This window comes from Gopherus flavomarginatus, chromosome 2 (genome assembly GCF_025201925.1).
Source record: "Gopherus flavomarginatus isolate rGopFla2 chromosome 2, rGopFla2.mat.asm, whole genome shotgun sequence".
In the NCBI taxonomy this organism is placed as follows: Eukaryota; Metazoa; Chordata; order Testudines; family Testudinidae; genus Gopherus; species Gopherus flavomarginatus.
The window spans coordinates 168359621-168378353 of NC_066618.1; the positions used below are offsets into that span (position 1 = coordinate 168359621).

At 39.8% G+C, this 18733-nt stretch overlaps 1 pseudogene; it reads right to left on the minus strand.

Annotated features, from left to right (window-relative positions):
• Positions 1-230: 230 nt before the first annotated feature.
• The window catches only part of LOC127044684 (cadherin-9-like), a 70027-nt pseudogene continuing 51524 nt past the window's right edge, over positions 231-18733 (minus strand).

The window sequence follows — 18733 nt, forward strand, 5'->3', positions numbered from 1 at the left end:
CACAAAACTCCGCAGGAAGCCACCCTGCATACTCTCGATGTGAGGAGAGCAATGGTCCTTTATTTAGAATGGACTAAACCATTTCGCAAGTCTCCACGACTCTTCGTTTCCATTGCTGAAAGATCAAGGGGCACGGCTATCTCTAAACAACATCTATCCAAGTGGATCTCTGACTGCATCAGATCCTGCTACCGTGCGAAGAACCTTCAACCGCCCGATAACATTAGAACTCATTCCACTAGAGCCATGTAGGCATCCGTTGCCTTCTTACACAACGTTCCCATTCCTGATATCTGCAAGGCGGCTACATAGTCATCTGAACACACGTTTGCAAAACACTATGCTCTCACACAAGACACCATGGCAGACGCAATAGTAGGCCATACAGTACTATCTTCAGTACTCCCTGCCTCATCTCCGAAGTCCCACCAACTTTAGTGCTACACATTCACCTAGAGTGGAGCACCCACAGGGACACCACTCGAAGAAGAAGAGAAAGTTACTCACCTTGCAGTAACTGAGGTTCTTCGAGATGTGTGTCCCTGTGGGTGCTCCACTCCCCGCCCTCCTCCCCTCTGCTTTGGAGTACTAGTATGATGCTCCACGGTAGAGAAGGAACTAAGGAGGTTGTGGGGTGCACGCACTCAGGAAGATTCCAACTAGACGGGAGATACCATCTGGGTGCGTGCGCCCCAACCAGGCACTGCTACCGAAAATCTCTGCTCAACGGCGCTGGGACGCACCGTCACCTAGAGTGGAGCACCCACAGGGACACACATCTCGAAGAACATCAGTTACTGCAAGGTGAGTAACTTTCTCATGGCATTCATGCTGATTTACCAGCTTCCTGTGCCTACTCCCTCAGCACTTTCTCCAGTTGTCAAACCTGGCAACTGCCATCTTCATCTCCCCAACCCCACCTCACAAGTCTTCATCCTAAATCCCTGCATATCTCCCGACGTCCTTGAGGTTGTCCCTTCACTCTCTCCCTGTTCTTCTCCCTTCCATGCCCACCAGTCACCTGCCCCACCTCTTCCACTTGCAAATGTTTGAAAGTTAGTATATATAGCTCCTCTGTTATATTTTCTATCCAGATGTTTTTAAAATATAGAAATCATAAATGACTTAATAACTGGTGTAATTGTTAATTTTTAATTATTAAGAGCCAGATTCTGTCATCTGTACTCCTGTTGAGTGGTACATTACTCAACTTCGTTAAATGGGGACTACTTGTCAAGTAAGATAATACTCTGCCTGAGTAGGGGTAACATAATCTAGACCTACGTTACTATTTGCCTCATATCACATCTTAGTAAAATAGTGACATTCTTATCCTGGTTTTCAGCTTTCTTTTGAGTAGTTGTAATGACTTACAGTCCACATTCAAACTCCCCTATTACATGGTAGTTAGTGTGGAAAATGTCCATATTAAGGCTTTTTTCTAGTCACCTGAATCAAGGGCTTTGTAGAGTGACAGCAGGCAATAAAGCAGTGACTAGCACATGTGTATTAAATTACATATAGGTCACAAGGATCACTTACCTAACAGTATAATGATGCAGAGGAGAATGGCAATCAAAGCACCTGTGCTGAGGCCAGCTGAAAGGAGCAAAGCCTCAGCATTACAGGACTGCATATTCCCCCGGCTATCGCAGGCACACACTCGAATTGTCAGCGTGCCGGTGCTACTCTGGATTGGATAGTCATTGTCGAATATTAAGACTGGCAGGAGATAGGTACTCATTTTACTGCGGCTATATCCATTTCCTATAGTCAGAATCCCTGCTGTGTTATCTGAAATGGAGGAGCAGAATAACTGTGTGTGACAGTGTGATGTGGTCTCTGGCATGGGGGGTAAACAGTGAGATGGCATGCTGGAGTTACCAACCCTCCAGGATTGCCCTGTAGTCTCCAGGAATTAAAGATTAATCTTTAATTAAAGATAATATCATGTGGTGAAACCTCCAGGAATTCATCCAGCCAAAGTTGGTAAGCCTATGACATGCAGGAACAGAGTTGGTTACCTTTGTTGTCGACAACAGAGAAGTTGGGATGAACTGCAAATTCTGGCACCAACTCAAAGAAGAATTTGGGGCCTTGAGGAGGTTCATCTTTGTCCACAGCACTAACAGTCTTTACCAGCTATAAGGAAAACATGTTTTATTGTTATTCTTTTTTAAATAAGACAGCATTTTCTGATAGCATATTGTAAAATACCCAATACAATTTATTTGAAGAAGCCACCCAGTGCCCAAGGGTTAGTGTGCTATGTGGTGCTCTCATGTCAACACAAGGAGAGCTTCTGTTAAACAAATCAGCTCTTTCATGTTTAACTTCACATCCACCTAATAACACACAAACAAGGGCTTGCTCCTCGCACACAAACAAGGGCTTGCTCCTCGCTGCTGCAGGCAGCTCTCTATTCTGATTAGTTCTCAGTGCCCTGTGTTGCTGTGTGAAGAGTGCCCCCCTGACCAATCCAGCCTCCTCCCATGCCCTTACACAACATTAGCAGCTACTTCACACACTGTGCTCTGCAAGTGGGAAATGTAGGTTCAGTTCCCGGTCCACGTCCTTTTCTCCTGGAGACACAGTTAGAATATTGCAGAAGCAGAATTCCCAGCTGTTGGGGCTGGGGGGAGGAGAGCGGGAGAAATGCCTTGCATCACTCTAAATGGACACCTCTGGTTATGGAATGGCACTGGTGGAAAATGGAGGGCAGTCAAGTCCAGTTGTGAGGGGAAGATAGTAGCACTGTCATAGGGCCATGGGAGCCAGCATGCATAAAGGGGAGGAAAGGTTAAGGGTTCCTTCTGGAATGCAGAAGATTCCCCTGCAGAGCTGGTGCTATCGCACTGGAGGCCCTAAACAGGAATATTTTGCCCCCCGCCCATACTAAAATAGGAAAGTTCTTATAATAAAAAGCAAAAAGGGGGCCCCTTGAGCTGCTCGGGGCTCTAAGAAATTGCTTAGTCTGTTTATGCCTAGCACCGGCTCCGCTCCCCTGCCACATTAAAAATAATTTTTAAAAAAGAAAACAAGTAAGTACTCTAGTATTTTTCAGACTAATTTAAGATGTTGATTGCATTGATATGGCTAAAGAAGGTAAAGTTGCTAAAACTGGGAAAGCAAACACAGTAAGGAAGAGTGAGTTCAGTACCGATATTATATTAAGCATTGTGCAGTTATAAAGTGTTCATTACATTTACTATGCTATAAACTGTGATAATTCATATGTACAGTAAAAATGACTACTGGATTGTTCACATTCACTAACTATTGTAGTGCCACAAAAATCCAGCATGTTTTGCACTGTGCTGCTGCCGGAGTTGTGGCTCTATCCAAAAGTAGAAGCTTTGGGCTTAATCAGGTGTCAGGATAGCTCAGTGGCATGAGTAAGTGGGTGGGTTTCCCAGAGAAAGGATTTGTGGCTGGAATCCAGAATAAGTCTCAGCAGAGAACTCTCCTTACCACTTTACTCATGAGCAGAGAGCTCCTCTAGCACCTGCTGTGAAGATGGACCTGCTTTTTATGATATTGCTGTGTGCTGAGTGCCTCATTTGAGGTGCTAAATGTCTCCACTGTCCTGGGCATCTTCCACTTCCCTGACTTCAAAGGGGTTTGTTATCAAAAGGTTTATGCATGCAGCTTGTTTCACTGAGATTTCCAGAGCACATGCATTGCATTAACTGTCCAAGCAAAAGCAGTAACTGCTAAATAACACTATCTTAAGCTTTTGTAGCAATTGAGTTAAGCACAGTTCCCTTGAAACACCTTTCTGAATATTAGGTCTTTATGGTTTCCTGTCATCAGAGCAGAATCTGTGAGGGAATTCATGAATGTCGTCTTCCTTCATGATGAACAGAATATAGTTAAAGCAGGATTATGCAATATTTCTTAAATTGAATGAGGCTCTCAAGTACACATTAAGATCTTTACATTTTGAAAGCAAGTAGGATCCTGACACTTGGAAAACTTTTAAAATACATTTGGCCAAGTTCACACTCTTTGCAAAGGAGCTCTGTTGGCATGTCACTGAATTTGTAATTCCACTGGCACTTTTTTCTCTAAATATTCCCAGTGTTGGTACCACTACCACTGGCAGTAGCAATGGTGGATGTGATAGTATAGGCATGGATTTAGATAGCTACAACATTTAAGCCCCATGTTGCCAAAGTCTACAATTCCAGTGCCATTATAGCAGAAATGCCTTATGGTGGAAGGCTAGCAGAGCATCAAATCAACTGGGAAAAAAATTTCCTCCTGCATTTTTGTAGAGATCTGAAGGACAATGTGAGAATAAGAACATCAGGTAGAAGAGAGAGAATTAGAATACGTGTGGATATTTGTCCAAAAATTGCTCGGAAACATCCAGGGAGAAAATACCCAGCTAGAATAGCTACCAAAGCATTGTAGCTGAGTATCCTGTGGCTTTTCGAGATGTAATCAGTGAGATGTTTGTAAGATCCACATATGATTCCTTTCAAGTGCAAATAATATGAAGAGTGGACAATTGTGGCAGAAACAGAGGAACCTAATTACACTGAAATTTTTTTTGTGAGAATAAGGCTGCAGAAATGAAAAAAAACCAAACAAACCTGTTAAAGGTATTGGCTTCTTGAAAAGATGGAAGAATAAAGGGGAAAAAAAAATTGCTGGCAAAGTTTTCCAAAGGGTGAATAAATCAAAACAAAAACAAACAAAGAAAAAAAATTGAAATATTATGGTTAGTTTTTGTAGATCTCAAAATCATGAATAAAAGAAACTAAAGTCAATCCTAGATGTAGAAATTAAAGAGACTTAGCCATTCTGATTTTTGTGTGGTAGGGATACTGTGAAAACTAGGGCACAATGTTTTGCTATTTAAAGTTTGTGGTGTCAAATGAAATACAAGCTTTTCCATTTTGAAACAGTTCTGAATTTGGAGTTGTACTCACGCTTCACAGAGACTTCAGAGAGATGCCTGACATTGTAAGATTTATGAGAGATTTTTTTTTCAAGAAAGTGACCTTTACTCAAATCAAATGTGATTTCAAGCATATCAGACCTATTGAAAAATACATTGCTATTCGTTTAGATGCCCTTGTGAATGAACTCGGATTGAAAAATTCAGCATTACTGTCAGTAATTCTACCTTTCTTAGGAGAATCAGTGTGAGACAGCTCATTGGGATTTATAGGATAAATTCCCATTCTTGAGGGGATCACTCAGCTTTTCAAGTGCTGATAATGTAAACCCGGAGTGTCCATACAAACACTTTATTTTTATATCCAACACAGAATAGCTTTATAGCTGTTTAAACAATGTAGGCCGAGCAGTGCAACCTTTTTCATGTGGGTGAGCACTTAGGCCCAGATCCTTGAAGGTATTTAGGTCTCTATGTGATTTCATAACTTTGATGATCTGGGTCTTACTCCCATTGAAGTCAGAGGGACACCCCGTGAGTAAATGCTCGCAGACGTGAGGTGGGGTTCCACAGTTGCGTAGGTGCTGGAATTAGGGGTACTGGGGGTGCTGCACCACACCCTGCCTTGAAGTGGTTTCCATTATATACAGGATTTAGAGTTTGTTTCAATGGTGCTCAGCACCCCAACTATGCAGATCCTTCCATCACCCCTGTACATTCAGCCCCTGTTTATATATCTTTCACAGAGTGCCATCTCTTTCTCAGATACTGCAGATGATTTGGATGCTATGGTGTTTTCTCCTCATTGCTCCAGACTGCTGATTTGTAAGTCTCTCAGCATGCTTTAGAAGATTCTCTTAAAGGCAGAACTGAAAGTTTCTTTATAAAAATCCAAGTAAGTCTTTTGTATGAATCTTTATGAAGGGAATGGGATGGGACAGAAGATATTGCAAAATGTTTGTGAAAAATATATTTACCATGATATTTTAACAGAAACTTGAAACAACCAACACGTCCATGAGAAGCTTGGCAATCTGCCACACACACTCCTTTTCAATATGTCACTGTCAGTATATATTGATTGTCATTATGAAACGACACCTGTCTTTGAAAATGGCAGTTTTCATTCCCTTTGCATAAGGCAGCTGTGATGTCACTTGCTATGAAACCAGGAAGATTCCTGAGAAGTTCAGGGAGGCTAATTTGTTTAAACAGTCCCTTCCTTGGAGTTTTCAAACAATACAATTAACTTACAGCATAAATTTTGTACTTTGCAATAATGATAATGTATTCTTAACCTGGGGATGCTTAACTGTCATGGCTTAGATGAGTAAATACATGCCAGAACCATAGGGTATATAACCGACATGGCTCTCTGCATGCCCAAGCAGCGCCTTCCACATCTACAGTGTTATTTTTAGCAATGTAGGGTCCCACTACCATCCTGTTAACAAAGATTTTCCCTGCTGTCTCCCACTACCACCACCAGAGCGTTTCACTGGCATGTTGTCACTACAGAGTGCAATGTGCACACAGCCTGCTTTTCATTGTGTCATGTGGTTACATGTACCATGGATGTCACCACTAGTGTAGACAAGGCCTTGGAGTGAATATCACAAATCACAAACCTTAGATCACTGTATTATCACTTTCTGAAATCTGTTAGTCTAGTTATGTGCTGCACATATTTTATCAAGGGGCTTCCACAAAAATCCTCCCCTAAATCCATGATAAACTATGAAAAATATGCTGAGGGGGAGATTGTCATTGGACTTTGCTGAATGCATAGGAAGGAGAGCACAAAGAGACTTTCCTACCATGCTCCCCTTGGGATGATGTGACTCCACTATCCCCTACAAAGGGGTAAGTGTTAAAGGAACAATCTGAGTATATCAGTGATCAATCAGAATGGTAGGTCGGAAAGATGAAGATGTATAAGAATCTGGGAGGGACTGTCCTTCTTAGGAAATCTTTCTAAAATATCTGTTGTTTGAGGCATTCTGAAGGCAAATGATTTACTCATCAGAAGTTGGCTCTTACCCCAGAGATAATTACCAGCATGTCAGAGGTCAAAAAATCTTTCCTCTCTCCCTCTGTTTAAAAGGATTGCAGAATTTTAATATATCACTCTAAAAAGTCAGTGGATGCCTACCCATAATTCAGCTACAGGTCTGTACAACAATGCATGATGAATGTTTAGCAATGATGTCATGACAGTTATGCCTGTCCCTGCTCCTTCCCAGCCTGTGGAGAAAATACAGAAAAATGAAAGGGAAAAATTATCATTTTCCCAAATAAGGTGAGCTCTAGCCATGCTCTGATATTTGGGAACTCATAAATGGCAAGAGAGAATATAACACCAATGAGCAAAACAGTCTAGTTGTTGATCATTATTGTTAATGTGGCCTCAGCAAATATAGGGCTTTGGATGAGTTGATATCCTAGAAATGAATTTTGCGGTCATTGATTCATGCTCTACTAAGGTAAAACTCCCTGGCTTCCATGGAGAGAATCACCTGACTCTGCCCCTAGTTCAGGTCAGGATCATGCACTGCTCTTAATGAGCTCATAGAACAAGGTTGTGAGAGACCCTTGCACAAGAGCCTTCCACAATAGCAGTCCTTGTGCTTCTGGAGCTCCATCACAGAGAAAGCGACACTTAAAAGAGGACAAAGATGAGTTGGGGCCAGGACCCTGCTGCTCCCACCTTAGCCCACATTACAAGTCTGTGGAATAGATCTGGGACTCAACCTAACGATGAAGCAGAGGGTATATTTCCATGTAAAAAAAACATTTATAGAGATGATGCCCTTCCTCAATAGACTCTCTCATCACTGCTGCCCCTGGGATGTTGCAACTCGGTACTGCTCTCCCCATCTCTCCACACAGCTGCATCATAAATGCCACAATCTACCCTTTAATATTGGCTGACATTGAACACGGGTATTGTAAGCTGGCAATGAGAAGGAATAATTGATATTTCTGGCTGCTTCCTGATATGAATGAGATTTAGAAAGTGGTGTGATTAATAGCTAAGCTCAATTAAAAGAAAATCTTAAATTTAACTAAATATATTTATCTTCTCCGTCTAGCCCTCATGCTGTGATCATCAGCGTTAAATGCACTGATGTGACGCAACGGGAAGCAATTATAATTCTAACTGCTTTCAGTGAGCTCTAAAATAAGGTGGAATAGTATGAAATGAGTAATAGTATAATATATTGTACATCATGCACTATTGTACAATAATTGTATTGTACAGTACATTAAAATAAGTGACGAAACTGGAGCCTATTTGGAATATAAATACTATGTCCAAAATGTTCACATATGTGCATTTAAATCCATAATTATATTCAGACATCTAATTAAAAGTGACTTGATTTTTAAAGGTGTTGAGCACTTGCAACTCCCAATGAAGCCAACTTTACATAAGTGCCTAAATATGAATTTGGGTGCCAAACTTTAGATATCCATGTTTGAAATTTTTCACTTGAATCTCCTACTTGCCTGCAGCCACGGAAACCTGCAAATATCACATCCCTGCATATGTAACGAGTAGGAGGCAGTACTTCAGGGAATGATATTTGATGCAGCTAATGTCTGTAGCATTAGTACTGAATTTGCCATTTGGGGAAAATAATTTCTGGAATTATATCATAATTGCTGAGCTCATGCTATTTGGAAGGAGCATCTGAATAGCTAAATACCAGACTAACTAATGGGCCTCTGTCAGCTACTTTTTTTAAATGCACGTTTTCTCTAAACCTGCTCTCTTCATTTTTAGCAAAGTAAAATTTGGTGGGGATGTAATGGGAAGAATGTTGACTAACTGGAATCCACACAGATGTTACCCAAAGCCAAGTCAAATCTTTGAGCACTTAAATATAAATAATATAGAAAGATCTGAGGGCCAAAAACAAAATGGAGAAAATAATAAAATAATAAAACAAAAGTATATACAAGGGATAAAAGTATCTATGTAGATACATCTTGGGTGACACTGCTTTAGTCCTTTATGCTCCTTGAGAATCACATTGTCTCAAAATTTCTCATTCTTGTCAATCAGGTAGGTGATGCAGTGGCAGAGTTAAGATTGTTTTAATGATATTAAATGAGCTTTATTGTACTTTCTAATAGACTGAACATATTATTTTTTTGCGGGGGGGAGCAAGATAAGTAGTGTCTCAAATTAGAATATCTAGATTTTCTAACACTTGTGTTTGTGGACACAACAGCAATTTAAAACCAGCCTTCTCTTTGAAGGCTTAAACTTTTTGTTAAGTGATAAATTATTTTCAACCTTTACTCCAGTTTATCTAAGGTTTCTGAAGAGGAGTGATCAAGTAGATAAATCAACTGTGAAATGCAAAATATTTGTCTCTAAAGTATTATTGCAGAATATGAACTTGAAGAATCAAAAGGCAAATGAAAATGTAGGCAGTTAGTCAACTAACTCCCATGGAAAGTCAGTAGGAGTTGGACACCTAAGTCTTATAGGTTGCTTTGAAGATCCCAGCCCTAATTTACACCCAAAGAATGGGAAGACGTCGTGAATTACACATACACAGTTAGTTGGGAAGCTAAATTGTAATTTGTGCATTAATGAGAATTCCATATAATTGAAATTCCACAGAATATCTAGGACTACCCAGAGTTTGGAAAGATATCATTTAAGAGGAGATGACAAGTCGCCAGTCTGGGTGGAACTTGTTCGTGATCATACCCCCAAATTTGAGTTCCCTCACTCAAAATATTACACATGCTTAATCTTGCTTTGCCCAATTCTATTAAAGTTTTACCATGACTCACTTTGATATCAATCACTGAGATTCTAAAAATTATTTGTCCACAATCTTGTACTATGCAAAGAGGTTTTGGTGCATAGACAGAAATTTGGTCATATACCAGCAATCCAGACTTGCTGGCCAGAATTATCTGAATGTATTTCTGTTGAAAAAGTAATTAATAAACTCTAAAATAAAACTACCAGAGTACAATAAACAGTAATTGGATGAAATTTCTAAGCTCATTACATAGGTCTCAAACCTTAGTCACACATGAAAATTTATGTCACAGAGATGAAGACATTGTATCTTAATTATAATTAATATATATTATGAGATAACTGGCTCTGTGGATGAGGGGAAAGCAGTGGATGTGTTCTTCCTTGACTTTAGCAAAGATTTTGATATGGTCTCCCACAGTATTCCTGCAAGCTAGTTAAAGAAGTGTGGGCTGGATGAATGGACTATAAGGTGGATAGAAAGCTGGCTAGATTGTTGGGCTCAATGGGTAGTGATCAATGGCTCCATGTCTAGTTGGCAGCCGGTATCAAGCAGAGTGCCCCAAGGGTCGGTCCTGGGGCTGGTTTTGTTCAATATCTTCATTAATGATGGCGTGGACTGCACCCTCAACAAGTTTGCAGATGTGACTAAACTGGGAGAAGTGGTAGATACGCTGGAGGGTAGGGATACGATACAGAGGGACCTTGACAGATTAGAGGATTGGGCCAAAAGAAATCTGATGAGGTTCAACAAGGACAAGCGCAGAGTCCTGCGCTTAGGATAGAAGAATCCCAGGCACTGCTACAGACTAGAGACCGAATTGCTAGGCAGCAGTTCTGAAGAAAAGGACCTAGGGGTTACAGTGGATGAGAAGCTGGATATGAGTCAACAGTGTGCCCTTGTTGCTGAGAAGACAAACGGCATTTTGGGCTGTATAAGTAGGAGCATTGTCAGCAGATTGAGGGACGTGATCATCCCCCTCTATTCGACTTTGGTGAGGCCTCATCTGGAGTACTGTGTCCAGTTTTGGGCCCCACATTACAAGGAGGATGTGGAAAAATTGGAAAGAGTCCAGCGGAGGGCAACAAAAATAATTAGGGGGCTGGAGCACATGACTCATGAGGAAAGGCTGAGGGAACTGGGATTGTTTAGTCTGCAGAAGAGAAGACTCATATTTACATTTGAAACCCATTACATTATTTTAAAAAGAAAAATGTTATATTAAGGCAAAACTATTTCAATCTAAATTGATTTGCAGTTGAAAACAGAATTTTAAATTATCCAAGGTGTCTGGTTTGTCAATGTATTCCAATCAGCAGTGAGTGTATATGTGCTTATTTTCTGTGATCTGTGTCCTAAAATGGAGTTGCTGAAGGTAATCCAGGAGGGATAGATAAATTTTCTGAATCAATTCAAAGCCCTGTCTAACTACAAAGGCAGGAAGAATGTATCTGACACCTTCATCGTTAATGTGCCACTGCAAGTAACCTCCTAGGCCAAATCATAGCCAATGGGATGAATAAAGTGAAGGAAATATTGGCAGTTGGGTCAGTGTTTGGAGAAAATAGCTTTCTTAAAGAAAAAATGGTGTCACTCTTTCTAAAAGATGATCTGGGTATCCTATATGCTCATCACAGCCCACACAATGTTAATCTCACTGCTTCCCAAAGTGAAGGAAGAAGTTGTAAGGAGGAGAAAAATAGTGTCATAGAGCCCATTGCTTATGGGTGCCCCTATGGAAGATACAAAGTCAACTGTGGTGTGCCCCTATGGAAGATACAAGGTCAAATTTTCTTTTCTGCCTGGGGGGAAGGGTAATATACTAACTTTACAGGCCTCTGGTTGTGACTGCAGCTGGATTGATCCCTGGCGTAAATTAGAGCAGCCTGAAGGCCAATCTAATGTCTGCCCATGGCCCCAAAGGACCATTCTGACAGTCTGGGATTGCTGGAATGCTCTAACCATGCCCTCATTTTCTTATAAATTTCCCCTCTCCTAGAGCCTGAGGGAGCAATGTAGAATCACTGTGTTAGCTCTGTACCAATTTATGCAAGGGAAATCCTCAGGAAGCCAATTATGTTAGCTTTCTTCTGTTCTATACAGCTGAAGTGAACCTGGGATTTTTTTTTTAAACTATGGGAAAAAAGTAAGTAAACCACAAAATAATAAGATTTTTATTAAAAGTTACCCCTGTTGAGTTTTCTGGTTTGTAGTTAGCAAATGATGTGCTTGGCTGTAATTTTTAAAGACAGACAAGGGTGAATCTGGTAAAAACATTTAAAACAGAAATTTGTTATAGAATTTCAAAATTTCTGTGTTCTAACATTCTCTTCAGATAAGCCATCTCCAACTCACTGATTTCAGTTGCTATAGCAGTGATATTGTGCCAGGGGATTCTTCCCGATCAAATGGCTTTGAGATGAATATAGATCCATTTCCTGAGTGGATGTTGAATATTCTCTCGAGGTCAATGTGTCGATCCACAGAATATCTGTCAAGATATAATACAAGTGTGTATCACTTTCTTCTTTTATATTTTCCAGTTTTGCGTAGTAACCACCATTAAATGCTTCCAGTTTTACCTTAGATAAGGCTACCTTAAAATGTGTAGTACGGTAAGCTTCCCTGTACTTACTATAGGGAATAACTAGTGCAGAGTACTGTAAATACCAAGTCAAAGTTATTTAAGACTTTGGCTCTTTCTGAAAGATGGAGTGTAAACTCCATATGCTTAGCATAGCCTGTACAATGTCAGTTTCATGGCACTGGTCTTAAATAGGATAGAAGGGTAACACACCTGTATAGGAAGTTATTCAGTATGAGTCATTTTACAAAATATATTTTAGCCTAGAAATATAATAAAGTTAACTTGGACTGAATTGTCTTTGTTAAGATTTTCATGAATGATTAGAGATTTTGGATACTTCAGTTTTTTGGGTGCTCAACCTCAGACATCATCATAGGGACTTAATTTAAGTAACCATTGAGCATCTGCTTGCTGAAGATCAGGCACCTTTGATTTTTCTCAGGATGGGCAGAAAATCACTAGAAAATATTTTTTTAAATGGCTTTTAGATCTGAAAATGCAACAAGTCTATAACCCAGGATTAATGATAATTGCATTTGTTGATCTCTCTTTTGCTTCCGAAAAGAGTAGTCATCCTCTGATCAGTGAGCTAGTGACCATTAACCACAAACCAGATGAATGAAGAGCGTATGCACAATTTGCTCGATGACATTATTGCCCCCCCAAATGCGAACTGTATAGCCTAAAATGGGTATTCAGATAACATCAGAATAGTTTTCAATATGCTTATCTGGCCAATTTTAAGCCCTAAAGAATCACAGATTGTCTATGAATTCAAGTTTTGGATATTCCTTTAATCCGAGGGCACCTACTGACACGTTATGTAATTGTCAAGGTATGATGGAAATAGGGCAGATTTTAAGTAGGCTGTAGGTTTGAGTTGAACCTTTCTTGCAACTCTAGAAAAGAGATTCCCCAGTGGAGGGACAGGAAGGCTACAGGAGGATAGGCTATCTGTAGTGAGTTAGTTCTCTTTAGAAGTGTGAGTTCATCAAACTCAGACCTTCAGGCATACCTACAACATTTTGTCCACCTCAACCCCTTGTGGACCACACTGCAGAGTTCAGATGATAAAACCCTCCAGGTTTTCATGGTTCTACTTCAAAACTATTGTTTGTGAGAGTGTATCTTTGATAGACAGCAGCTATTGAGAATATTGCTTCATGTGAAGTAACATGCCAAGTAAATTCCCCCAAGCCTTGGGAACAACAATAGCTGATGAAGAAAGAGGACAACAAAACCAATACAGCTTCTCAGCAGGTGACCGCAGGTGAGACTTTCCTTTGCCCTCCCGCTTGAGGAAAGAAAAAAACCACCTGGAGTGTTAAGTGTAGTAAAAAGAGAGGGAGCAAAAATAAACCTTTTTGATGGTTATAATCCCTTCCTGTGTGTCCTCGTCAGTGATGATAGCAAACATATCTGATCCATCCCTGTTGGAAATGCTATACTCAGTCGCAGCATTTTCACCCACATTGAGGTCTTTGGCTTTTATTCTGCTGAGAGGAGTCCCAAGTGATACAGACTCAGGAGAGCTGAATTGGTAAGTACCTGGAAAAGTTAAATCAAACTTTTTTTTAGTCATTCATCTTTCTAAATAATAAATGCCATTTGTTTCCCCTAGATTTTTTTAAAACTTGTCTTGAAAGTTGAAATATTCTAAGAAAACTGCTCTTAGTCATCAGGAATAAACTTTAAAACAAAGACAACTTGACTGTCAGTGAAAAGTTTTCTGGTTTTTTTTAATGAAAGTGTGACACTTCAAAGGCACTTAGTACTGTGTTCTTTATAAACTTTTTCTTTTGTACTTCAGATGCAAAGAACGCAGATAGAAGCACAATAATACAGCAGTGATTATGACCCTGAGTAGTTAATGGCTTTATTTATTTTGTCTATCTTGTTCAGATCTTTTTCAGTGATACCTACAGTTATTATTTTTTTCTCTAGGAACCACAGTTTATAAAACAGAATAGATCTGAGGAAGAAACTAAAATACAATAGACAAGGTTTTCTATTTTGAAATTGCCTTGAACAGCTTTAAGTGTGTTTTATGTGAGATAGAAGTTTTTCCATGGAAACACATAATACAATATATTGCAAAAAGCATTTCAGATATGTAATATTTAAATATTCCTTCTAACTGATTGAACTGCATGAAAGTTGTACAAATATGTTCAGATTTTTTAATTAATTCACTTTGAACCCATTTGTTTTCATGCCTGATTTCTGTTAATGCTTGTGGAATCAGGTTTTACTAGCCTGGATGCTATTGACAAAGGAATTTTAACATTGCACATCTTAGTACAGAAGGTAAATTTTAAATGTCTCTCTTCCCAGCATGTGCACCAAAAGACTAACTATAAAGTTATGCTCCTGCCGAACAGGAATAATATTGTATGAGTCTCTTGACCAATCACAATCAGGAAATATAACGTGAACTTCAAGTCACAAGATGCGGGGTTAAAATAGTTCTTAAAACAGTGTTGGCAAATCCTTACTGGTAACAAGTAGGTCTGAGAAGTTTTCAGACATTTTGCATGCCAATTTGTTGAATATTTGTTATCTGTCATTTGTACAGCTCACTTAGTTACTAGCATCATACCACTTGTAGCAATTATAAACTGGTACCCAGGTAGGATATATTGTGAAGCCTTGCCTGACCAACACAGCCTTGGGGAAGACAGTGTGCCTGAAGAAGGTACAATCCCTATTTGAGTGGTTTAATACAGACAAACTGTATAAGCTACACCAGCCTATAGCAGGTACAGCCTATGTCACTTGATGTGACTAGTTCTTCCCTCATGTATCCATAGCATTTCTCTACCCTCTCATCCATTTTGGGGCACAGTGAGAGAGCAGTTTCTGAGTTTTCCCAAGTACACTGATCATAACAGATCCTTGTGTGGGCTAAAGTAGGTTGAGTGAGTCTCTATGCCCAGTGTCATGCACCTAAATCATGGTCTCTGACTAATGGAAATGTCTTATCTTTAGAGATTTGTGAAAAAAATGAGTGATATAGTATGATGGTGAATTGTATTGGCTGTTGGAAAGTCAACCCTATAATTGAAAAATTAGCTGTGGGCTGCAAACCAGTGAGGCTGCAAAATTCATGTTACTCTCTTACAACAGGCTGAAAACTGTTAAGAAGTTAGACCTTATGACAACCAGCCTTCCAAAGGCTGACCTTTTCCGTTTGTAGGCTTATCTAAACTTTTCATCCTGGCAATTGAGCCAGAAATCCTATAAGCACAAACTTTGTCATGACACTTCAATTTTTCCCTGATATGGGAAGTCCAGAAATACCAGGAGAACACTTCCTTTGGGTGAGTTTTATTCTGAAAGCCGTCACTGTAATTGATATGATGTCAGTGACCTGCATATTGTCAGCATATAGGCTAATCAGCTTGGTTTAGGGTATAATTCAGTTCCCGAAGTGTCCATTTTTTCATGAGCACATGGTACAATTCTGTAAGGCTCTTGCCCTTCCTATCATTTATATTGTTCATGGCTCAGGTCTACTAGTTGTTTGGGGGCAACTGTACCTTTTAAAAACCAATCCTTACATACTTAGTCTAAGTCACAGTGGCTTCCAGCTAGAGTCTGTCAGTTTCCCTTCTTTCTAGCCCCTTCAATAAATCAAATTATTCTTCAATATTTTGGAGTTCGTTCCTGTCTCTTTCACATGCAACTTCTTCCTCCCCTTTGGGCCTAATTTTCCCGTATCCTATAGCCTCACATAAAGGGAGGTAATTGGGTACAGGAGGAGGCTAGGCACAGATTTTCAGAATCAGTCTCCTTGGAAATGTGCTGCAATTCATGACTGTGTGAGAAGGAATGAAAACCAGTAGATTTTCCATTCATGTCTTGCTTTGTAGGAGGAGCAGGAAACCAGTATCCTGGGAAGCAAGGCAAGAAAGGGGACTGGTCATTAGCAAGGTTACAATCACCCCAGTGTGTCCAGCCCAGATAAGGCCTTCCATATCACCTTCTGTGTTTCAGTGAAGTTTAAGCAGTGCACTGCATAGGGCCTTATATGTGGCCTCTTCACTGGTCTGACTTTCATTCTAATTAAGAGCCTGATCCAAAGCCCATTCAAGTAAGCATAAAGACTGATTTCAATAGACTTTGGACTGGTCCTTTACTAACCTTGCAGACTACTAGCAGGAACAAAGGCTCCAGGATTTCAGATGTCAAAGTTACATTACAGCTATTTACTATTACTTAACCTTTATTTTTAGATTGCAACTCCATGTCCAAGTGTGTAATTCAGTGAAAAGAACTATACCTCATCTTTGGGTTCAACACCTCCAGTCTGATCAAACATCATGGACCATATTACACTATTGTGTGTTGTTGGTTTTTTTTTTATCAGAACTCCCTGTTGAAATCAAATGGGAGCATTCTGTTTAGAAAGAAGTGGCCTGAGCTTGCTCTGTGAAGCTGGTCATTAGGTAAGCAAACTCACAAGATAATAATCCATTCTGGATTGGGTGACTAGTTATTTTGCTTGTATTCATCATCATGGTATCTGAGTGCCTTACAAGTTTCCATAAATCCAGAAAGATGGTCTCTAAATCAGTCTTGATGTTTGTTCAGTCTTTGGTATGTCTGATGAGAGGGCTAGCAAGGATCCCAATCAGAGCCAAAGGCAGTAGTAATTGAATAATGTGGATATTTTCCTAGCAGATACTGAACTGAAACTGTGAATTCTTTTCATATAGGCTACCAAGCAGTCATTAAGTGCTGCTTTTAACAACTTTTGATTGCTAATCAGTTTGGGATCAGATTTAAACAAGTAGTCTAGGATTAAAGGGACATCACATTGCACATCCCCTGCACCATCCCACTTTTCCTTGGTTGCCAGTTTTGCAGCCTAAAGGGTTTTCTTTCAAAAATATAATCATCTAAAATATGGGCCAGATTATCAAAATTACTCAGCACATGCAAGTAGGGCCAGATTTTTGGAATGCCCATTATGAGGATTGGAAAACGAGGCCACTTATTTAGTTGCCAAAGTGGATTTGATACTGAGCTATTCTGAAAAGCTGACCTTGTATTTTACAATATATTTGCTGTAACTATAAATTGTTTCAAGTATAACATTGCAATTACTATGGGTTATTGGCTCCTGTTGAAATTATTTTAAGGATTTGAGAAGTAGGTTTATTCTGCTAAGGAAGTTTGTATTTTTTTTTAAAGTAGACTCCCATGTGCTTTGACAAAGCTGCAGCATAAGCAGACACAGCAGTGCAGCTGTAGATGTGAAAAAAAGTATCCCAGTTGGTGATGGTTAAATAATTTTTAAGAAGCTTTTTGAAACACAGCAAAACTATTAAAGGCTTCATACTCTGGGGGAATCGAGGCGGATTGTTGTTGACATCAGTCAGTGTGACGTTCACCGTAGTGGTCCCTGACAATCCTCCCATCTGGCCTCCCATGTCCTTGGTCTGGATAACTGCTCTCTATTTTCTCTGCTAATGTCTGGTAAAGCAGTTTTGATTATTCCTTGGATAAAAGAATAAGAGGGGAGAAAAAAAACCACTTTAATCCTTGAGTTTTAAAATGGATTTATGCAAAATATATTGTACAGATGTTAATCCCAGGCAAACAAATAAAATTGAAGGTGTATTCAACTAAGGCTTTTAATCAATGACTGATTTAATGTGATTGCAAGAAAAGAGAGAAATATTGTAGTGCAATGATTCAGTGTTTGGACTGTGCTAAATCCATATAATTATCCTTTTGATGACAAAAAATGTTAGTTTTGTCACTTTAATGAAAGCTATTCAGCTAGTTTCCCTGGCTGTTATATTGATAAAGTTATTAGCTCCAACCCTGGAGTGGTCTCTGCATTATACCACTTTTTCATTAACAGGGCAGAATTCTGAGTTATCCTGGATTCACTATTTCAAACTTCAATAGATTCACAGGTTATAACTTCAGAAGGGACCACTGAGGTCATCTAGTTTGACCTCCTGCATAACACATGTCACTGGATTTCTATAAATTAATTCCCATTTTGGGTCCACTAGCTGTGGCAGAACTAGAACATAACTTCTAGAATCTTCTAGTTAAAGATTTTTTTGAGGAAGAACTCACCACAACTCTTGATAAATTGTTCTGTTAGTAAATTACCTTCAGTATTAATTTTTATGCCATGTTTCCAGTCTGAATTTGTTTAGCTTCAACTTCCAGCCACTGGATCCTATTATACCTTTGTCTGATAGATTGATGAGCCCTATATTGTCAGATTTCTGAACCCAAGTAGATTAGTAGAGACCAGGGGTCAGCAACCTATGGCACGCGTGCCAATGATGGCACGCGAACCAATTTTTAATGGCACACTGCTGCCTGCCGGAGTCCCGAGGACACACAGCCAGTGAGGGGCAGAGCCCGGCCCCCCGAGAGAAGAGCCACCTCAGTGGCCTGCCCATGGGCTCCTGCGTCCCCTAACCC